Raw genomic sequence first — 21,625 nt, forward strand, 5'->3', positions numbered from 1 at the left:
GGAGTGCAGATATCTCCTTCAGATTGTGATTTCATTTCCCTCAGATAAATCCCCAAAAGTGCAATTGCTGGATCGTATGGTAGCTCTATTTTCAACTTTTTGAGGAACCTCCATACTGTTTTCCAGAGTGGCTGCACCAGCTTGCATTTCCACCAACAGTGCACGAGGTTCCCCTTTCTCCGCATCCCCGCCAACATCTGTTGTTTCTTGTGTTGTTGATTTTAGCTGTTCTGACAGGTGTGAGGTGGTATCTCACTGTGGTTTTGATTTGCATTTCCCTGATGATGAGTGATGTTGAGCATCTTCTCATGTAACTATTGCCCATCTGTATGTCTTCCTTGGAAAAACGTCTATTCAGATTCTTTACTCATTTTTTTTTAAGATTTTATTTATTTATTTGAGACAGAGAGAATGAGAGAGCCAGAGAGCACATGAGAAGGGGGAGGGTCAGAGGGAGAAGCAGGCTCCCCGCCGAGCAGGGAGCCCGATGCGGGACTCGATCCAGGGACTCCAGGATCATGACCTGAGCCGAAGGCAGTCGCTTAAACAACTGAGCCACCCAGGCGCCCCTCTTTACTCATTTTTAAAGGTTATTTATTTATTTGCTATTAAGCGGTGAGAGTTCCTTATATATTTCAGATATTAACCCCTTATTGTATATGGGGTTTGAAAATATCTTCTGCCATTCAGTGGGTTGCCTTTAAAAGTTGTCTTAAAGTTTCTGTTGCCATGTGGAGCTGTTTAACTTGATATGATCCCACTAGTTTATTTTTGCTTGGGTGGCCTCTGTGTCTGGTGTCATAACCAGAAAAAATCATCGCCAAGACCAAAGTCAAAGAGCTTTTCCCTCTGTTTTGTTCTAGGAGTTTCATGGTTTTAGGTCTTACACTTAAGTCTTTTATCCATTTGGAGTTCGCCGTTTTGAATAACTAAGAAGGCACATCCACTCCTTCCCAGAAAATGGGCCTGTGGAAACAAGCAAATGGCCCGACTCAAAATCGTTAAGAAAAGAGCTGCCTTGTACGTCTGGACATCCTATGCTTTGTCCTCATAGCTGTGACCCCGAGTCCCCTGTATCTCTCCAGTTCTCCCCAAAGTGGTGAAGCCAGTGGCCCATCCCAGGCTCCTTGGCTTCATGAAGACCCCTAGTGGCTGCAGTCACAGCCTCCACCCCAACTCCCCCTGAGCCACTGAAAACAATTCACACGTGGCCTAGCCAGGTGGCCTGAGGCTTTTCTGGATGGCAGGCTTGGAGTTCTGCAGAACTATACAACTGATCCGATCTCAGCCAGCTCGATGAGGCCAGGAAGGGGGGAGGAAGTCTGAGCCCCCACTAAAAAATAGCAAAACCGGGCGCCTGGGTGGCTCAGTTGGTTAAGCGACTGCCTTCGGCTCAGGTCATGATCCTGGAGTCCCGGGATTGAGTCCTGAATCGGGCTCCCTGCTCGGCAGGGAGTCTGCCTCTCCCTCTGACCCTCCTCCCTCTCATGCTCTCTGTCTCTCATTCTCTCTGTCTCAAATAAATAAATAAAATCTTTAAAAAAAAACAATTAAAAAAAATAGCAAAACCAACAAACAGTAACAAAAGGGGCTAAACGGAAGATATTTTGAGATTACGGCTGGTGTTTAACTCAGTACGCTAGCGCCTCAAGGAGCCGGCCAGAAGATCAATGCGATTTCAGAAACCGTAAGGAAAGTCTTCGTTCCAAATCAGAAGAGGGGCTGCTTTTGATCCTCCTGTGCTGGTCAGATCACCTCTGTTCTGGATGACACACTCTGTGCGCAGCCCTGACAAATTCCCTCCACGACCCCACTCCAGCACACGGGTAGCCGGGCACATTATTGCAATGCTGGGGTTTCTTTTTTTTTTTTTTTAAGATTTTATTTATTTATTTGAAAGAGAGAATGAGATAGAGAGAGCATGAGAGCAGGGAGGGTCAGAGGGAGAAGCAGACTCCCTGCCGAGCAGGGAGCCCGATGCGGGACTCGATCCCGGGACTCCAGGATCATGACCTGAGCCGAAGGCAGTTGCTTAACCAACTGAGCCACCCAGGCGCCCCGCAATGCTGGGGTTTCACAAGATCTTCTGACACTGTGTAACTCCCCTGAAATACAACATGAAAAACGACCATAAAACCTAGCTCTAAAAGGCCTCTGTCTCTGTTATTCTGATTTGTTACCCAAGAACCCTAAAAGTGATCACACATAAGGTCCTGATCTTCACGGCATGGTCTACAGAAATTACAGGCCACTGTATTTTCATTTAATGTAAGACAACATCTTTTGTTAAGTAAATAAAGTTTTACGACAGTGAGTCCCCCTAACTTGGAAGAGATAAGTACAGGATTTATGGTAGGAGGGCACCTGGTTGGGTTAGATATCTCCAACTCTAAACTCCTGGCTCTCTGGGAAGGCTTATGGAGAGGACACCTTCATGAGACCTCAGCAACCAGGGCAGGGATTGGAGAAGATGCTCCCTCCAGGAACAGAGGGCACTGGTCTGTTTGAAGCTTCCCCTAGACCCTGTTTCTTGAGGCTCAGTAGCCAGTCGGCAACCTGACAAGGAGGCAGGGCCCAAAGCCGGGTTGGTCTGATCTACCTGTTCAACTTGGTCCATGTGCAAATCAGCCTAAACAAGAAGGTCCTCAAAATCAGCCATACTTGTTTCAAAAGCATCCCTAAGCCCCCCAGACCCTTGTGTTTTTTAAATTTTTTTATTAACATATAATGTATTATTTGTTTCAGGGGTACAGGTCTGTGATTCAACAGTCTTACACAATTCACAGCACTCACCATAGCACATACCCTCCCCAGTGTCCGTCACCCAGCCACCCCATCCCTCCCACCCCACTCCACTCCAGCAACCCTCTGTTTGTTTCCTGAGATTAAGAGTCTCTTATGGTTTGTCTCCCCCTCTGGTTTCATCTTATTTCATTTTTCCCTCCCTTCTCCTATGATCCTCTGCCTTGTTTCTCAAATTCCATATATCAGTGAGATCATATGATACTTGTCTTTCTCTGACTGACTTATTTCGCTCAGCATAACACCCTCCAGTTCCATCCATGTCGTTGCAAATGGCAAGATCTCATTCCTTTTGATGGCTGCATAATATTCCATTGTATATATATACCACTTCTTCTTTATCCATTCATCTGTTGATGGACATCTTGGCTGTTTCCATAGTTTGGCTATTGTGGACATTGCTGCTATAGACATTGGGGTGCACGTACTCCTTCGGATCCCTACATTTGTATCTTTAGGGTAAATACCCAGTAGTGCAATTGCTGGGTCATAGGGTAGCTCTATTTTCAACTTTTTGAAGAACCTCCATACTGTTCTCCAGAGTGGCTGCACCAGCTTGCATTCCCACCAACAGTGTAGGAGGGTTCCCCTTTCTCCACATCCCCGCCAACATCTGTCGTTTCCTGACTTGTTAATTTGAGCCATTCTGACTGGTGTGAGGTGGTATCTCATTGAGGTTTTGATTTGGATTTCCCTGATGCCGAGTGATATTGAGCTCTTTTTCATGTGTCTGTTGGCCATTTGGATGTCTTCTTTGGAAAAATGTCTGTTCATGTCTTCTGCCCATTTCTTGACTGGATTCTTTGTTTTTTTGGGTATTGAGTTTAAGTTCTTTGTCTGATGTCATTTGCAAATATCTTCTCCCATTCTGTCGGTTGTCTTTTGGTTTTGTTGACTGTTTTCTTTGCTGTGCAGAAGCTTTTTATCTTGATGAAGTCCTGATAGTTCATTTTTGCCCTTGCTTCCCTTGCCTTTGGCGATGATTCTAGGAAGAAGTTGCTGCGGCTGAGGTCAAAGAGGTTGCTGCCTGTGTTCTCCTCAAGGATTTTGATGGATTCCTGTTTCACACTGAGGTATTTCATCCTTTTGAGCCCCCAGACCCTTGTTAATGAGGCAGGGGATTGGGCAGGTGCGCAGCAGAAAGAGGTCGGGGACAACAAAGCATGCATTTGCATCTCAGCAGTCCCCACCTTGCTCTGACTTTGTTTTCCCTGTGGGAATCTTTAACTGGATCCACCTAACCCTGATGCATTGTCCAGCTGCCCAACAGATTCTTGCTCTAGGCAGGAAAGGCCTCAAACCAACCGCAGAGCCCACGGAAACTGCAGGAGCACAGCTGAAGGCCGCCTGCCATGGCTCTGGGAGCCGACTTTGTCCTCATGCGGGCACTTCATCTTGTGTCCATTTGCAGCAATGAGAGGGACGGATGATTAAGTATCATGGGGAGGCGTGATAAATTCACTGGAAGATGGGCTTGCTCACATTAAACCGTATTTATAACCTTTTGCAGTTGAGGACAACTGAACAGCCAAAGAAAATAGCCCAAGAGGGAAACCAAAGAGATTTAAGATGCCTTGATGGAAGGTTCTTGACAATGCTCCCAGACTGATACAATCTCATTGAAAATGCAACCCTTTCCCCCTCTTTACCGGGAGAATCTATGGATAAAAGAGAAAACAGCCCAGGACTGGTCTTTTCTGCCTGATTAGTGGTGTTTACAAAACACACATTCCTTGTGTAGCCAGGGAATGTCTGGTGCGAGCTTGTGTGCGGATGGAACGTGGGCAACACACGGGCTCCATTCTCCACCATCCCCCACTCCTTTACGGGTCCACGGCTGGCCCAGAGCTGGGTCCTGAAAATCCCAGATGAAGGAATCAAGAAAGGGTGGATGTGTCCTTTCAAACGGATCAGACAAACCTGAAGAAAGCTCCTTGTTCAGACTCACCCGGCAATTTCACTCGAAACGGCACACGTCATGGGTACAGCCGGGGCGCTGATGAGAACAGGGGATTTGGAAGGATTCTACTGAACTCTCGTCACCCAGCTGGAAGTGAAGATAAAATCCCGGAGGCAGGGACAGGGAGAGAAGGGACAGGAGTGCTGGGGTGTGGACAGGGCTCTGGAGGGGAGGGAAAAGCTCCCGGGACAGGAAGAGAATGTCATTCAATTCAATATGTCTGTGCCCCACACTCAATGGCAGCTGTAACACAGATTCTCTACCCCACCCGCTGCCCCTTTCCCTCGGGGCCAGTAAGCCATCCGTTCCCCATGGCTCCTTTCCCCACTTGGGGCCCCGATGCGGCATCTCCTCCATGTCTCAGCACCACCCCGAAAGCCCCCAGTCCCCAACTATCACCAACAGACGGCATTTCATATGGATCTGCAGGACACGCTGCAGTCCCAAGATTCGGATGTAAAATGCGTTTGTACACATCGTCCCATCTTCGGACTCTACCCGGGGAGCTCAGTGGTGAAACATGCAGCCTAACTGATCCCTTTAAGGACACACATTTTGGCCTGTTTGGTTTTCTGGAAGTAGGGCCAACTTGGCAAATTAAAAGACACAGTCTCCACTGTTTTAGAGTAAAAGATAAGGTGGCTTTGAGAGAGCCCAGCGGATATTGCTTAAATCTGATTACCACCTAACCATTAACAGTCCATCTGCCTCTCTAGGGGGGGTCAGACACCTCTGCCATCCCTGTGACCGAGCTCTGATCAGTGGGGGGCTGCATGCACATTCAGGGGGTGCATGAGAAGCCCAAAGGAGCGGACTGACGTGTCCACGCCCAGCCAAGTGCACAGGCAGATGCTCGTGAGGATGGCGGCCTGCGCGGGGCCGCATGAGCCACGGGCTGGACCAACCCCGGAGGATGCCTATGGGTTCCTCCAGATCCGCGGCCTCAACCCGAAACACACTGCCTTGATTATTAAATTCCGTCATGAACGAGGTCACAAACGCAGAGGCATGCATTTGACATCGAATAGCAGGGCTGGTTATAAAGAGAAATCAGGGTGTGAGAAGGGTTGCAGGGGCAAAGGGAGTCCCCCCCAAACCCGCCAGAGCAGTGAGGCTGGTGGAGCCCCCAAGACAGCTTGGCCATTGCAGAATGCCAGGAATGTGCGCTCCCTTGGAAGCCGGGCGAGCCCGGGAGCCTGGGAGCCAGACGCCACCCTGCTGAGCCTGCCAGCGGCTGTTACCACCTGCCGGACGTGACTTCAGATGCAGGGAGAGAGAGGGGCGGAGGCGGGGGCCTCTCCCTTCCTTTTGAGAAAGAGAGCAGGAGCTCCTGACGTGGCACGCGGGCCGGGCACTCACAGCTTGCCCGTGAACGCGAGCCATTCACAGAACACCCACATCAGACAAGGCCGCTCACCTGGGCCAGGCTGGGGCAGGACAAAAGCAAGGCCACTCCGTGAGCAGGTGTGAACACGGACCAACCCTGAGCACAGCCCAAGCCACAGACTGCCCGGCCACCCCCCCACCCCGTGCTGGCTGACACCGTTACCTGGGACGGTTGTGGCCTCACGTGCTCTCCTCCCAGATCAGACTTGTTAACACATCCCCATCACGGAATTACCCCGCTTCCTGGCAGCATCCACCCCAGGGAAAGCCCCTTAGACTCTCCCCAGAACCACCTGCCACAAGCCCAGTCCCTGCCGTGGGTTCTCTCCAACACTGTCTTGCTGAGGCGCCCGCGTTGCCATCCCTGCCCCGAGACAGGTGCTAATGGAGCTGGCCAACCCCAGGGGAGTGCCTGCTGGTCTCCGGCCTGCCGCCAGTGGGGGCACGTGGACCAGCTATCAGACCCAGCCCGGGATACCCGACGAGCACCGGATGGAACCAGGGTGGCTGACTGGCCGGCCTGCTGTCTCCGCGTTACCAGGGTGGCTGTAACTCGCCAGGATGGTCCTCCACCTCACCACGTTTCCGCGTGTCTCCTCTGTCCTCGCCCTCTGAGTGCCGAATTTCCACTTCACTAATTCAGCTGTGGGACCTCCTGCCTAGCCCTGTTGCGGTACATGCATCCTATAGGACTCTGCCAGGTGCCAGGCGAGACCCACTCGGTGAGAGATGCCTCTAGGTCTCCAGCCATGTCCTCCACCTGGGGGAGGTTGGCAGCTCTGGGACCCAGAAGCCCGGGGGATGAAGGCGGAGCCCGACACCAGCTCTCCTGGAACATCGCGTGTCCTCCAGAGCCCCCTTCACGGCGGCTGCTGTTAGCGGACCGACACTGGGTGCCCAGCTGGGCGTTCCTGTCTTAGGCCTCCTGCCACCGCTCACACCAGGGCAGACCCTCCCATGCCACCACCACGTTTCTGCTGGTCACTGTCCCCAACATCAGCGCCGACCGTGCTCTATCACGGTCATTGACGGATTCCAAAATGCGGATGACCCCATGCCCCTCCCAGGGTAACAGGTGACAGTCGGATCTGGCTCTCTCTCTATTTGCATATTTTATTTTTGAATGTTTGGTATTTGGGCTTATCATTCAGAACTAGGTAAAGAACTCCAGAACCGAAGGATAATCCTGGGAAGTTGAGGACCGATGAGGGGTCTTTTCCCCTAGACATACTGCAATATTAAAATCCCCCTCTCAGCCACCTGGACCAAATTATTTGCCTAGGAACCTGACAACATGGAAGGTTTTATTTTTGTCCTCTTTGTGACAAACACAGAAATGAAAGCAATAATGTAATTTGCTCGTTACTAGATATCATTAATATTCATGAAGATGCTCCCTATTTCCTTCTCGAGGACCAAGAACTGCTCACGGCTTTCAGCAAGCATGGTCCCTGTGCACAGAAGAGGCTAATCACTCGAGCACTGAGTCCATTCTGCATGTCGGGCTGCCACGCCCGCTCTGGAGTGGAGGAAATCTGTGGGACGAGGGTGCACTCGTGGAGAACCTGACCCTGGGATGAGTGTAAGGCGCTGGTTCTGTTGGGGAAACCACACAAGCCCGTGTGACGAGGCACACAGTCCCCTGCACTGTCCTCACCCGTGGAGGGGCACAGAGGGGCCAGGCGCGTGTGCACAGGGGAGACCCTCCCTCTGCCACCCCTCCTAGGGGAGCCAGCATGAGAACGAGCGGCCCCACTCACAGACCTAGCCCCTCCACCCAGGGGAGGCTGCATGGGGCTACCTTCTGGGTATGGCAGAGAGAAGTCAATGTTGGGGTCTTTGAAAGTAATGTATCTCCCACTGATAGAAATATCGGGGGGGGCAGTGGTCAGAGGCTCTGGGGTAGACCCACGATCTCCTTCTGGGCCCAGCTGGGGATGACTTTGTCCTTGACCTCCTGACCTGGAAGCTGAATCCCACAGGTGGCGGTCATGAGAGATGGATTCCAGCCCCCACTCCCCTATCTGTGGGTCGTTTGCCTGTTCACATCCTGTAGGTCTGGTCCCTATTACCCCAGAAACAGAGGGACACACCTAAAGGTTTGTGCTTGGAAGGGACAAAATGAGCGTCCCACCCACTCGTTGTGGCTGCTAGCCCTGGCCCCTGTCCGTCAGGCCACGCCGCCTCTCCTGGCTGTTCACAGGGAGCCCAGACCCACAGGCCCGTGCCCTGGGCCTGTGGTGGAGGACAGAGGGCAGGCCTGTTCCCCCGGGGGTGCCCCCCACACCCCAGTCTTCCCCCCAACCCGTCCATAGAAACCGGCACCCTTCAGGGTCTGATCCCTTGGGGGTCTGCTGTATGGTTAATAAGCGAATCCGTGCTTCTGTGGAAGCTGGGACAAGGGCTCTAATAAAATATTAGAAGAAGGACATGGATGCAAAATTTTCAAAGGACAGTCAAAGACTCAGAATCCTGGGGTGTGACAGCATGAAGCGACCTCAGTGACACCACAGACAGACCAACACACCCATTCCCCAGATGGGGAAGCTGAGGCTCAGAAAGCAGAAGGGATTTCTGCAATGCTCTGCAATCATTAAGAAGTGGATCCCACCGTTCCTGATGTCCAGGCCAGTGTCCTTCCAACTGCCTTGGACATCGAGGGGACCGTGACTGCCTGGTGCGACAGCCCCCTGGGAGGGGCTGAGGGTACCTTCACAGACAGCAGGACCCCGAGGACAAGGACAGACGAGGACGTAAGTTCAAGAAGAGCATGTTTTGTTTTTTTGGTTTTTTTGTTTTTTGCTTAAAAAATGTGTTAAATTCCAAAACTAATAACGTACTTGTTATTTTTTTCAAGTGTGGAAGTGTGTAACACGGAACATCGACCTCCCTGCCGGGGTCCCCACCAGTAGGGGCTGCGTCCTCTCAGACATTTCATACATACGCAAACATACACAGAGCGGGGTTGTGTGTGTTTATAAATGTGTACACATAGTTTTCATACAATGGGGCTCAGAGGACACGTTCTGCTCTGCAGTTTGCTTTTCTTTAGTCTGGACACAGGCTTGGCCGCCTGTCAGCCGTATAGACGCCCTCTTCCGAGACGTCTACACGGAAATGCACGGTGTTGCCATATCCTACCTTATTTAACTCAGCGGTGGATACTCGGGCTGCCTCCAGCTTGGGGACGTGCTAGGGACGAGCAAACGGGTCACCAGAATGTTCCATGAAGGCCACCGCTCCCGACAATGAGGAAGAGTGGGCTGAGAAGACTGTTAAACCTCACACTTAAAATGTAAAAAGTAAATTGCATTTTCTCAAACACTCAGTGAATTCGTAAAAAAAACCCAGCTGTGATGTGGGCAGCAGATGCCATCCTGAAAACCACAGCTGGGCAAGTAAAGGACCGGCTCAGGGAAGGGGAGGACGAGCCGGGCAGGTGAGGGCCGAGGCCGGCTCGCTGAAGCGGACTCTCCTGGATGGCACGTACGGGCCGGCGCCCCCGCCCCAGACCCTGAGCCAGCCGCAGACCATGGGGCGATGACCGCCGTCTCCTCTCCTGCTCTCACACCTGCCGTACCTTCGGCAGGGCTCCAAGTGTGCTTCCCGGCCAGTGTCGGACGCTGGAGAGGTCCAGCAGACAGGAAACTGGTTGTGGCGGGTCTGAACTGCCAGCACCCCTGGGGACTGGAGTCCTGCTTTTGATGGCAGACTGGTTTTCTGGGACTCTGAGAACCTTCTTTCTGGCTGGCATAAGCTGGCGTGGCATTCATGTCTCCAGCCGGGCTGGCCACCTACCCCCCACCCGGATCCTGGGCTGCAGGGGACCCTCCGACCGGACCACCGGTGCTGGCCACCCCCACCACCTCCAGATTTGGAAATACGTCCATAGGGCCCTTCGGGCAGCCATCACCGTACCAGTGAGCCACGGTGTCACGGGGTAGCTGAATCGTCCCACCGGGTGGGCTCTGAAGTCACAGCTGACTTCCTGTCTCGTGCACATTGTTGACTTGATTGATCCAAGATCGCAGCTCATTTCCGAGGATCTGGGGCCTCGGCAACGGGATACTGGCAGACGCTTACTTCCCGCACCACTGAGACCAGGTACGTACGCAGGCCCAGGGACAGGGGTGGCAAAGGAAGCCCCACCGTCCCGCCCCCCCCCACCGTGGATCCGTCATAGCCTTTGGAAAGGGAACTCGTGGAGGGCGCCTATGAAATGTCTCTCTACCCCAGCAGAGGTCCTTCCCAAAGAGAGCAGAATATGCCAAAAATGAAGCCACGGAGCCCGCTGACACTTGGAGCTCTGGCCCCGGCAGAGTGACACCACGTGGGGTTTCTCCACCTCCATCCTGCTCCCTGCGGCGGGCAGCGGGATGGGCCTGGGGCTCCCTGCACCTGCAGGGCAAGGCCCCCTCCTGCGTGCTCCTTTCCTTTCTTTTCTCAAAACTGGAATGGTTTTCCAGGGAATGTGAAGCAGGAATAAGAGGCCAAGAGTCCAGTTGGCTCGCTCTGAGCAAAGGCCGAGGGCCTACCATGGGCTGTCCGGGCTTCTGTCGGGGGGGGGTCACGCTCAGGCGTCGGGTGGGAGGGGGACGGGCATGTCCTGGGCTTGCCCGCTGTGCAGAAATCTTCCCTGGGCTCTATCTAGCTGTAGTCAGTGTCCTCGAGGAGGCTGCTGGTCAGGGGACGGGGTCTTCTGGTCATCTCTCTCCCGCTCGCTCTCCCTGTCCCCTCCCCATCCGCCACCCTGCTCCAACCAAGAACAACCAAACCCTGACTTTCATTTTCTGGACAGAAATGAACAGCAACACTGGGGCCTTTGTATCAGGCCAACGAAGAGTTTCACACATTCCTACTGTCTGAGCAGCTATGAGCCCCAATCCTTGAAATTTCAGAAAACACGCCCCAGCTGTCCACAGGAAGTCCTTTTCCTGCAAGTCGGGTTCTTCGCTGTCACTTCAAGCTTGTGCAGGGGAAACGGAGGGGCTGCCCACCATCTCTGGGATCCCAAACACATGCTTCCAAATCGGATTCGTGATCGTCCAGGCGAGGGTCCACGGGAAAGCCGGGGTCACTGGCTTCTCGCTGAGAGGTCGAAGAAGCAGGTGACAACACGTGGATTTGGGGGCCGGCAAAATGAGACAGTGGAATTGTCAGGCTTTGCTGAAGGGAGTGATCTTGTTTCTTCCTTTTTAGATTTTCTTCTATTACGCAATAACATGTTCACTTTATAAAGAGCAGAACTTTATAAAGAGTAGAAAACGTAGATGAGCAAAACACAACACAAAATCGGCAAATCACACGTGATCTGCCATCGAGGAACAAAACTTGGTGCTGTCTTGAGGATATTCCCTCTGGACTTCTGTCTCTGCAAAAAAATGTGTATGTGTGCACTTTGAACCCCAACTGGGACCACACTCTGACCATGTTTTATATCCTTCTTTTTGGCTCTCAAGAAAGTTGTTTTCTTCATAAAGTTCGTGCACGTTTTAAAAAGCTTTTTTCTCTAGTGGTAGAATAGATATAATTTTTTGTTGTTACAGCAATTGGGATTTTTTTACCATTAAGTTTTCTAACCAGCTATCCTTAGTTTGTAAGAATATACTGATTTTTATACATTTTTAAACAGCCTCTTTGTTCTTATTAGTCCTAATAGACTTTTAGTTAATTACCATGGGTTTTCCACATCGAGAATCATCTCAGTGACCAAGATTATTTTGTTTCTCTTAAAATCATGACTTTACTTTTCTTTTCTTTGGAGGGCTTGAGTGCAGAAAAAAAATCAGTTCTTGAAAGGAATGTGACCCAGTAGTAAATGTCTTAAGTGTTCCCCAGCATGGCTGCATCTGAGACCGTATTGATTTGGGATTGACCGCAGGACACCCTACATTCCGGCGCCGGGCAGCATTCATCTCCTGAAAAATGGCCGCAGATTCACAGCAGGTGAGCATCAAGGCCGGACTGTTCGCCGGGGATCAGAGCACGAGGGGAACGCCGGCCTTCAGGGGGTGCCTCTGGAGAGTCTGGGAATGCGGGTGAAGCCAGGTCTAGGGGAAGTTTACTGATTGTTCCGGGGTGGGGAGAACCAACAGTCTGTGCCAAAGAGGGGTTTTTTAAAATCAATTTTCCCATTTCACTTTATGAAGTATTTTTTTCAGGGGAAGAGAAGAGAATCTATTGTGAAGCCCTGGTGATTACAGATTTTTTTCCATCTTTTCAATAAGCAGATACTGAATTGACCACCAATCCTAAAACTGCGCCTGTCCTGGATTTGCCACTTCTCTGGGGGCGTCCCTCTCGCTGCAGCTGGTCCTGGGAGCCGGAGGGCTGGAGGATCCAGACTTCTCTATCCACACTCGCCCACAAGGGCCCGCGTTGGCACACGGTCATCTACATGTATGCGAGTCCTGTAGTCCCCTCTGGCCTGACTGCCACCTGGTACCGCTCTCAAGTCGACATCTCCCTCGGTAGCTCATGGGACCCCAGACCCGGGGTCTGCCCCCACCACCTCCCACCCGAAAACTCTCCTTCCCACGGGCAGGCCCACCTCAGTAACTGGGACCACTTTGCACCCAGCCGTTCCAAGTCGTGAAGTTGTCCTTGACGCCTCCTCTCCTCCTCTGGTGCCTCCAACCCAAGAGCCCGACCCTCCACCCTCACCCCTGCTGAGGTCACTGCCACCTCTCCCCAGACTAATATGGTGGCCTCAGCCCCCCACCCCCGCATCCACCCACAGCACAACCAGAAGGACCCCTTGGAATATAATCCCACCCGAATGGGCATGTTCACTGCACTTCTGTTGGAAAAAGCCCAACATTGAAAGAAGCCCAATGTCTGTCCGTGTGTGAACCGTTAAACCGCGGTACATGCGCACCACGGGGCCCTTACTACACAGACCCAGCGGGAGCACCCACTAAAGGCACCTGCCAACCTCGCTGGGTCTCAAGCGCACTGTGCTGAGTGAAAACAGCCAATCTCAACAAACTGCACGATCCCATTGATACATCTTCAAAATGACACGGTCCCAGAGATGGAGAACGGGCAAGTGGCTGCTGGGGGTTACGGATGGGGGGGGGCGGGGGAGGTCTTCGTGGTGAGGGAACAGTTCCGGATCCAGGTGGTGGTGGGGTTCCATGCACCCGCGTGTGTGACAGGATGGGCTGGGGCTGTTCACGCGGCGCCGACGTCAACGCCCGGGTTTGAAACTCTCCTGTAATTACCCGGACGCGACGATCGGCAGAAACTGAGCAAAGGGGATACCAGATCTCTCCTAAAACTGTATTTTTAGCCTTTTCTTTTAGTGCAATTTTAGGTTCACAACCCAACTGAGAGGGAAATCCAGAGATTTCCCCCAGACCCTCCACCTCTACACACGCACGGCGTCCACGTCACAAATCACTCACCAGAATGATTACATTTCTACCCAGGATGAACCTACACTGACACTTAGTATCACCCCAAATCCACATTTTCCCTCAGGGCTCGCTCTTGGTGCTGTATGTTCTATGAGTTTAGATAAACATTGAACAGCCTACATCCATCATTATCCTATTTCCACTGCCCTAAAAATCCTCCATGTGCTGCCTGTTCATCTCTTCCCAGCCCAGCAACCACTTGCCATTTTATTATTTCTGGTTTTGCCTTTCCCAGAACGTCCTATGGTTGCAATCATACAATACACAGCCTTTTCAGAATAGCTGCTCTCACCTGGTAATACGGTTTTAAGGTCTCCTGGCTCATCTCCTTTTGGTGCTGATAGTCCGCTGTCTGGATGCACTAGAGTTTTCTCTCCATGCCCGTGAAGGGCATCTTGGCTGCTCCCCAGTTTTGGCAATTGTGAATAAAGTTCGTGTGCCGGGTTTTGTGTGGATGTAAGTTTTCAACTCCTCTGGGTAAACGCCAAGGAGGGAAGATGCTGGATGGTGTGTGTAGTTCTGTAGGAAAGCGCCACCCTGTCTTCCAGGTGGCCGCACCACATTGCATTCCCAACAGCCACGAACGAGTGTTCCTGACGCTCCACGTCCTCACCAGCGTCTGGTGTCGTCAGGGTTCTGGATTTGGCTATTCTCATAGGTGTTCTGTAGTACTTTTGAAACTTCCTGTGAATTTATAATCATTTCAAAATAAAAACATTAAAAAAGCAAAACTTTAAAAGAACAATTTGGCCATCCTATCCCTCTGCTGGCTTCCCATGTCAACTTGGCATAAAATTAAGTACATAGTCTTATCACAGTCCGGAAACTCTACATGAGCTGGCCCACGGCTACCTCTCAAAATTCATTTCTTACCACTAGCCCCGTTGCTCACTGCCACACCTATTCTTATATTCCTGATGTTCCCCGAACATGCCCTGAAAATTCCCACCTCAGGGCCTTTGCACTTGCTTTTCCTTCCAGCTGGAAGATTCCTCCTCAAACACCACCTCATGAGTGAGCCCATCCATACCCCGATCTCACTAATACCTTTCTGACTCTGTCTCTGTCTCTACCCCAGTGTTGTCTGTCTTCACAGCACTGTCACGACCTAACATCACACACATTTACCGGGTTATCTGTCTATTTTGACTGTTCCATAGAATGTAAGTCTCGCCAGGACAGGAACTCTGTCTATTCATTATTATCTCCCCAGTGCTTAGCAGTGCCCAGCACCTAGCAGACGTTCAGTAAGTGGTTAGCGAATCGACTACTTAATTGGGACGATTGGACTTTTTCCTTGTGAGTTGCAACATGAGTCTTTCCCAATCTTGTCTTCGGTTTTGTTTATAGCGTGTGTGTGTGCAGGTTTCACCATGCAATAACCTAAAATCCTGTGTAGTCAGACTCATTTATCTCTCCTGGATATTGTGTCATGTTTTTTTTATTGTTGTTGTTGTTGTTTTAAGATTTTATTTATTTATTTGACAGAGAGAGAGACAGCGAGAGAGGGAACACAGCAGGGGGAGTGGGAGAGGGAGAAGCAGGCTTCCCGCGGAGCAGGGAGCCCGATGCGGGGCTCGATCCCAGGACCCTGGGACCATGACCTGAGCCGAAGGCAGATGCTTAATGACTGAGCCGCCCAGGTGCCCCAGGGCACCAGTTAAATTTTATTTTTATTTATTTTTTAAGATTTTATTTATTTGACAGAGACACAGCAAGAGAGGGAACACAAGCAGGGGGAGTGGGAGAGGGAGAAGCAGGCTTCCCGCCGAGCAGGGAGCCCGATGCGGGGCTCGATCCCAGGACCCTGAGATCATCACCTGAGACGAAGGCAGACACTCAACCGACTGAGCCACCCAGGCGCCCCTTGTGTCATGTTTAGAAGGATCGCCCCCACCCACCCACCAGGCAAAGCTTATTTTAATTTTTTTCTTTTTAATGTTTAAATTTTACATCTTTCTGGAAATTGTTTGGCATAAAGTAGGAAGCAAAGATTAACTTTTTCTGATCTTGAACTTGGGACCATCACTTTATTTTCCTGTTTTTTATTTACATGGTACACCTCTGGCAACCCTTCTATTCTCAAGTTTGCGGGATAACTTTGTTCCAGCTGTGTTTCTAGCATGCAACATCTTGCACACATTGTCTACAATGTAAACTGTAGGAGATGTTTGCTTTGTGAGCCAACGCTTTGTCTTCAAATAGATGAGTTTAGCCCATTTACCTTTGTCAGATAGATGCGGTTAGCTCTTTATCACTTGTATCTCTGCTTCAAACTCTTCTTTTATAAAGGCAATTGCTTCATTATTTTTTAATTGATAATGACATATCTGGCCATAATTTTTATCTGCCCCTTGCCAACATTTTTGGTGTTTTCCATTTTCAATGTGTTTTTCCGGGTTTCCTTCCTTTTTATTGCATTGTATCTTTGGATAGACCAGGGCTTCTCAACCTAGGCACCCCCGGCATCCTGGGTCGTCCACGGCTTTGCCGTGGGAGCCGTCCTGCACCCCATCGGATGTTCAGCAGCATCCTGGGACCCCCACCCACTAGACCTTGCCAAAATGTCCCCTGAGGGGCAAAGCCCCTCCCTGTTGAGAACCCCCAGCATGGATCAGGAGTTCCTGCCTTCGGTTGCTCATCTCTGAGAAAGAAAGGTGCCTTCTGCCTGCGTGGGGATGAGCCCTGCTCAGGTCAGGCAGGACCTTCCCCGGCGGCACCGGATGAGGGAGCGAGCGACCAAGCGCCCATGCACTCTGCTTCTCCAGCCTCCTGGGCCTGGAAGCTACCACTCTGCTCACATCTCTCTCCTCCACCAGCCTCTCTGTGGGGCAGCCAGCGGACTTCCCAAAGCCTGCCCCTAAAATCCCTCCGAGGATGAAGCCCCACTCCCTGCTAGCCCTCGCTGTCCCCCTCATCCCCACTGCCGCTCGCACACCCATCCCTCTCCCCTCCTATGGTCGGGGCAGCCAGAGTCCTGGCTTCCAGAGCACTCAGCCTGCGGGACACCCCTGTGCCTTTGCTCCCTCCCACTCTCTTCCTTCCCCACTGGCTTCCCAGCCTCAGCCCAGGAGCCACCTGCTCCAATCAGGTTCTCTGGCCCTCCACCCAGCAGGCCCTACCCTGCCTCCAGCCCCGACCTCGATGAATCCACGGGTGCATGAAGTAGTGAGCAGGGGCATGAATGAATGGTTGGCTTTTCTTACTGACGTCATTCTTCCCAGCAGTTGCGCTTACTGAAAAATGAATGAATGAATGATGTCGCTTCCAAGTTAGGTCAAATTGAGATAGAGAAAAATGATCACACTTAAGGAGGGAAAACCGAGAAAAACGACTTCCTTTGTACTCAGCAGCACCTGCACAGCTGGCTCATTCCTGACAGCATGGCCGGTGCATCGGTCACCTTCTACCGCCTGACACACTAATCCCAATTCAGCAGTCTGCAAACACAAATGTGCTTATGGCGCTTTCCAGGGTCAGGAGTTCAAGGCTGACTCAGCTGGGAGGTTCTGGCTCAGGAAGAACCACGCAGTTGCAGCCAAGACGTTGCTCAACGACCCTTATATCCTCTGATATTCTGGGATACACTGAAGAGCCCTGAATAGTGCCCGTCAACCGAGTTTCTCTGCAGAGACCCATTTCTCCCTGCTCGGAAGCAGACTGGTTTATACCAACCGGACCCTTAAAGCGAAACGGAGCTTCACTGGTGTTTCTATACTGTCCTCTTGTGGTCACTTCTTACATCGTTGCAGTTCTAGGCAAAAGATGAAATTCGCTTGGTATTTATGGAAAAAAACAATTCAGGTACTAAATACAGTACTTAGAACAGTGTCTGCTGGGAGCAGTGGAGGGTATGCATTTGTGCAATTTCCCTTTGGAGAGTTTATTCTCACCGCAGAAGTAAGACACGCAGCCCAGAGGTGCATGACACCGTGCGGCCACGCGGGGGGTGGCGCAGCTGGGGCAGGGGTCTGACTCTGCTCCCCACACTTACCGCCCTCACCCCGCCGTGGGGGAGGGTGAATTTGCTCTCGGCTTGAGCTGGGACACTCAGCCTGCCCCCGCCCTCAGACGCGGTGCTCCCTGTTCTCAGGCTCTCGGGCTCACATCAGGATTCGCAGCACGGCCCCCTCGGCCTCAGACTGACCAACACCCCTCGCTTTCCTGCTACTGCAGCTTGCATCTGGCAGGTCCGGGGACTTCTCAGCCTCCACGACCGTGTGAGCCAATTCCTATAGGAAATCTCCTGTAATAAATCCTATTGTTTCTCTGTTTCTCATGAGCCAGCCTAGAAGAAATGTCCCACCTCACTGGAACCAGACTCACAACAGATAGAATCAGTAGCTCTCTCTGTTTAAAAAAAAGAGAAGAAGAAAGGAATGGATTTTATTAATCCATTTATGAATCCAGCTTCTTTTTCAAGGACTCTTGAGAAGACTAAAGAGCATCCCTCATTTTACTCTTACGAGCTAGATGGCTTCAAGGAAAGCTGAATAAATGCTCTGTGCCTCAGTTTCCCCACTATAAAACAGGAATGGTAATAGTCCCCATGTCATGGAGCCGTTTGGAGAGCTCAAGCGCTTCAAACGATGGTTGGCCCACAGTAAGAGTGCAGTGTAATTTCTTCTGTGGTTGTCATGATGAAGATTATTTCTTAAATTCGCAGCAGGAAAAATAAGGAAGTGAGCATCTGCACCTCCCCCATCTCCCTCACTCTCTAGTTCTCAATCTCAACTTGCTGTATTGTTAAATCACTGCTCGGCGATGGGGATTGATACAATGTATTCTGACCGGACTTTCCCCGGCTCCCCAGCCCCCAGTCCCAGGTGGGCGTCATCGTGGACGAAGGCCTCGCAGAAACACGCATGCCCTTGGTGCGCTGCTTCTCTCCCACACTGGGTCGCGGGGCTCCTCACCGGCAGCTTATTGCAGAATGGGCGCGCTGTCCTCCTCAGACCTTCCAGTTCTAAAATCGTCACCTGCTGCCTTTGTATCTGGATGGCAGTGAGCAGTTCCCAATCTTCCTGGGTCTGCATTCTTTCCTGCAGTTCCCTGGACACCACTCCACGGTCTTCTCCAGTAAATGTCCTGGAAACGTTGGAAATCACAGATTTCTTCTCGTGGATCACCTGCTCTTTGGTCTTTGCTGTCGTGGTTCTGTTTTCTTCTTCAGGGACACCCAGACCTGCATGATGGACTCGCTCTGGTGTACAAATGTTTGTCCCCAGTAACGTCCAGCTCTGAGTTCTCTGTCCGCTTTATTCGGGGCAGTCTTTCTGGGCTTTTCTCCAGCCTCCCTCCCTGAGATTCTGGCCGCACCTGTTCCCTGGCATCTGCAAACTGATGACCCCTTCTGTGATGGTTTTTTCCTCTTCTACGTTTCCCTGAATCTTGACAGCTCTCTCTCATCTTTTCCGTTGTAGTATAACCTCGTCTATGAGTTCTTGTAACTCTTCTCTAAAGCCCTGTTGCCTTTTTCCTGCCGGGGGGCAGATTTGGTGTGATCCTGGCTACACAGCAGATTGCCCCCAGGGCCCCCACCCTCCACCTGCCACGTCTCCTGCCCAGCCGTCTGACCAGCTTCTCCTCCAACCGCACCTGCCCCGCCCCTGGGAGGAGAGGACTAGAGTGGGGGCCACCTCTGCCGCTCACACGCGGCCCCTGGAAGTACCATTCCAGGTTCTGCTGCTCGGCCATTCAGGATAAGGCCTCCTTCTCTTAGGAAACTCTCAACCCGCTACAACCGCTCCAGGCATCTCCCCCCTCCCCCAACCCTTTCGTGTATCACCGAATTTGACAGCTAGTGATTCGGGACTGTGACCTTTCTCTGGTTTCAGGGATTTAAATTCTATTTTACTCTCACCTGCTTGGGTTGATCTCACAGAACAGGAGGTGGGAGGGGGAAGAGGAAGGAGTCTGCCTTCTTACATCAGAAGTCCAAGACCCTTCTCTTAGCACGGTCACTCTTACACCATGACCTCTACTAAGAGCTTACTAGGTAAACTCGTGTGTCATCTACAAGCCTGCTCCTGACTCGCGATCGCAAGTGCTTAGCGGGACATATTTTCTCCAGTGTCTTATAGCTCAGGAGAGTGCATATCAATTAACCAGACTGGTTTCAAACCGGACCATGCTTGAAGGAGAAGCCACCTGGATGCCACTCTGTTTCGTTTCATTTGAGAATGTTCTATTGTCGCTGCTCATGCTCAGCGAGGTTTCAAACCCAGAGGTTTGGGAGCCTCAGAAACCAGAGTCTGGCTTGAACACACTCAGCTGAGACTGCATTGGTTCCTATGTGCTATCGAAAGCTGAAAATGGACCTAAAGCCGAAAATAGACCTACAAATGATGAAAACAGTCTGATCAAGTTCTTGGAGGATTTCTCCAGGATGTGATAGGGAATGTGAAGAAGCAAGCCATATGTGAAACCTGTTTTCTCCTGTGGCCAAATATTGGACTGAGAAACACAAACCAGCAGAAGCAAAACAGCATCAAGCTGTGTCAGAATCAGGAACTGCAACGGCTCGGCAGTTCTGAGGGTGAAAAGGGCTGATGTCTAGAGTTACATGAAGCAAAAGATGGTTGCTTCCCACGTAACCCAGAAGGTCCGACGGGTGGGTCCCAGGGGAGCAGGGAGGAGTGAGCCCGAGACTGCACCAGAACTGGAAAAGCAGGTGCTCCCCAAACCTGTCCCATAACCTGTCGTTCACCTATGTTAGACTATGCTTGCATGTGAGTCTGGCCAAGAACGTTCTGTGTGCATTATAATTCTGCATAAAGAAATGTCATAGGGGAGTGGCCTTCCCCGCGGATCTGCTGCAGGTGAAGTCCTAGTGTGTGCACACCCTGGCTCGCGGCTCCCCAGAGATGAGGACTCTCTAGAATACAGAGGATGGGGCTTTGTGGGGTTTAAAGCCAAGAAGGAGCACATCCAGGTGCGGTGGCGGCCCGGCGGACCGGGAGGCCCACAGGCTCCATCCACATCATCCACAGTTCTCCTGACGGCCAGAAGATGGACCCGAAACTCGGACAGTGAGGCAGTGAAGCTTCTCCCTGCTCCGTATCATACACTGTGAAAGCCCAGAATAAAACACCATAAACAGTAGACCAGAGGCTTTTGCATCCAGGACAGAGACTGGATCCTTGGGACCCGGGGCGAACAAGAGACAACCGCTGACCCCTCGCAGCTCGGTCACAGCTAGGAACAGGGCGCAGGCTTTGACTTGTCTGGGGAGTTGCCCGTCCCACCCCAGGACAGTGGCCAAGCCTCTCCGAAGGCAGTGTGTTCCCGATGACAATCAGCTATCCAGTGATTGCGGTCCGCATCCGGGCATGAAAACTGAGCACTGTCCTTAAGAGAAAATCGATCCTTTGCAAGAGTCTTAAAAGGAGGAAGGTTCTAGTAAAACAGGAGCTTCGTGTGCCCTGAGGGCCCCCCCCCCAGCTCATCCCCGTTGCTTCAGCGGAAGAACTCCTGCACCGGCCGCTCTAGAGCCTGAGGCCTCGGGCATGCGGGGCTCCTGCGGGAAAGGGCTGGATCTTCTCCTGAGCAGGGGAGCCCTCGCAGGTGCTTGCGTGCTGCTCTTCAGCCGCATCCGCTGATAATGGGCACCATCTTGCACACGAGACACTCACAGAGCTTCTGATGGCAGGCGGTTCCCCATGAGCAACTCCGCGGCACCGGCGGGGTGTCCTATGGGGTCACTCCCGTCATCCACCCGGACACAGCGCCACATCCCGCAGGCCACGGGCCCCGCCCCGCCAGACCGTCCCCGTCCCACACGCCAGTCGCAAGGCCAGGCTGTCACCCGTGCTTCTGACCCCCGGCTGCAGCTCGGTATTTGATGGGATAAGCACTGGGTGTTATATGCAACTTTAAAATAAGGGAGAAGTACTCTCAAACACACATGAACAGATAAGCAGCATTTATCTCAACTAAGCTCAGCAAGCCTCATGGAGTCACTCCCAGGCGACGAGTCTACGAAGCATCACGCACACCTGCCAGGCAGCTCGGAAGATGTCCTTTAGGGCGGGCGTCAGATCTTCCTTCGAGACCTACT

Source organism: Neomonachus schauinslandi, chromosome 9 (assembly GCF_002201575.2).
Source record: "Neomonachus schauinslandi chromosome 9, ASM220157v2, whole genome shotgun sequence".
Taxonomy (NCBI): Eukaryota; Metazoa; Chordata; class Mammalia; order Carnivora; family Phocidae; genus Neomonachus; species Neomonachus schauinslandi.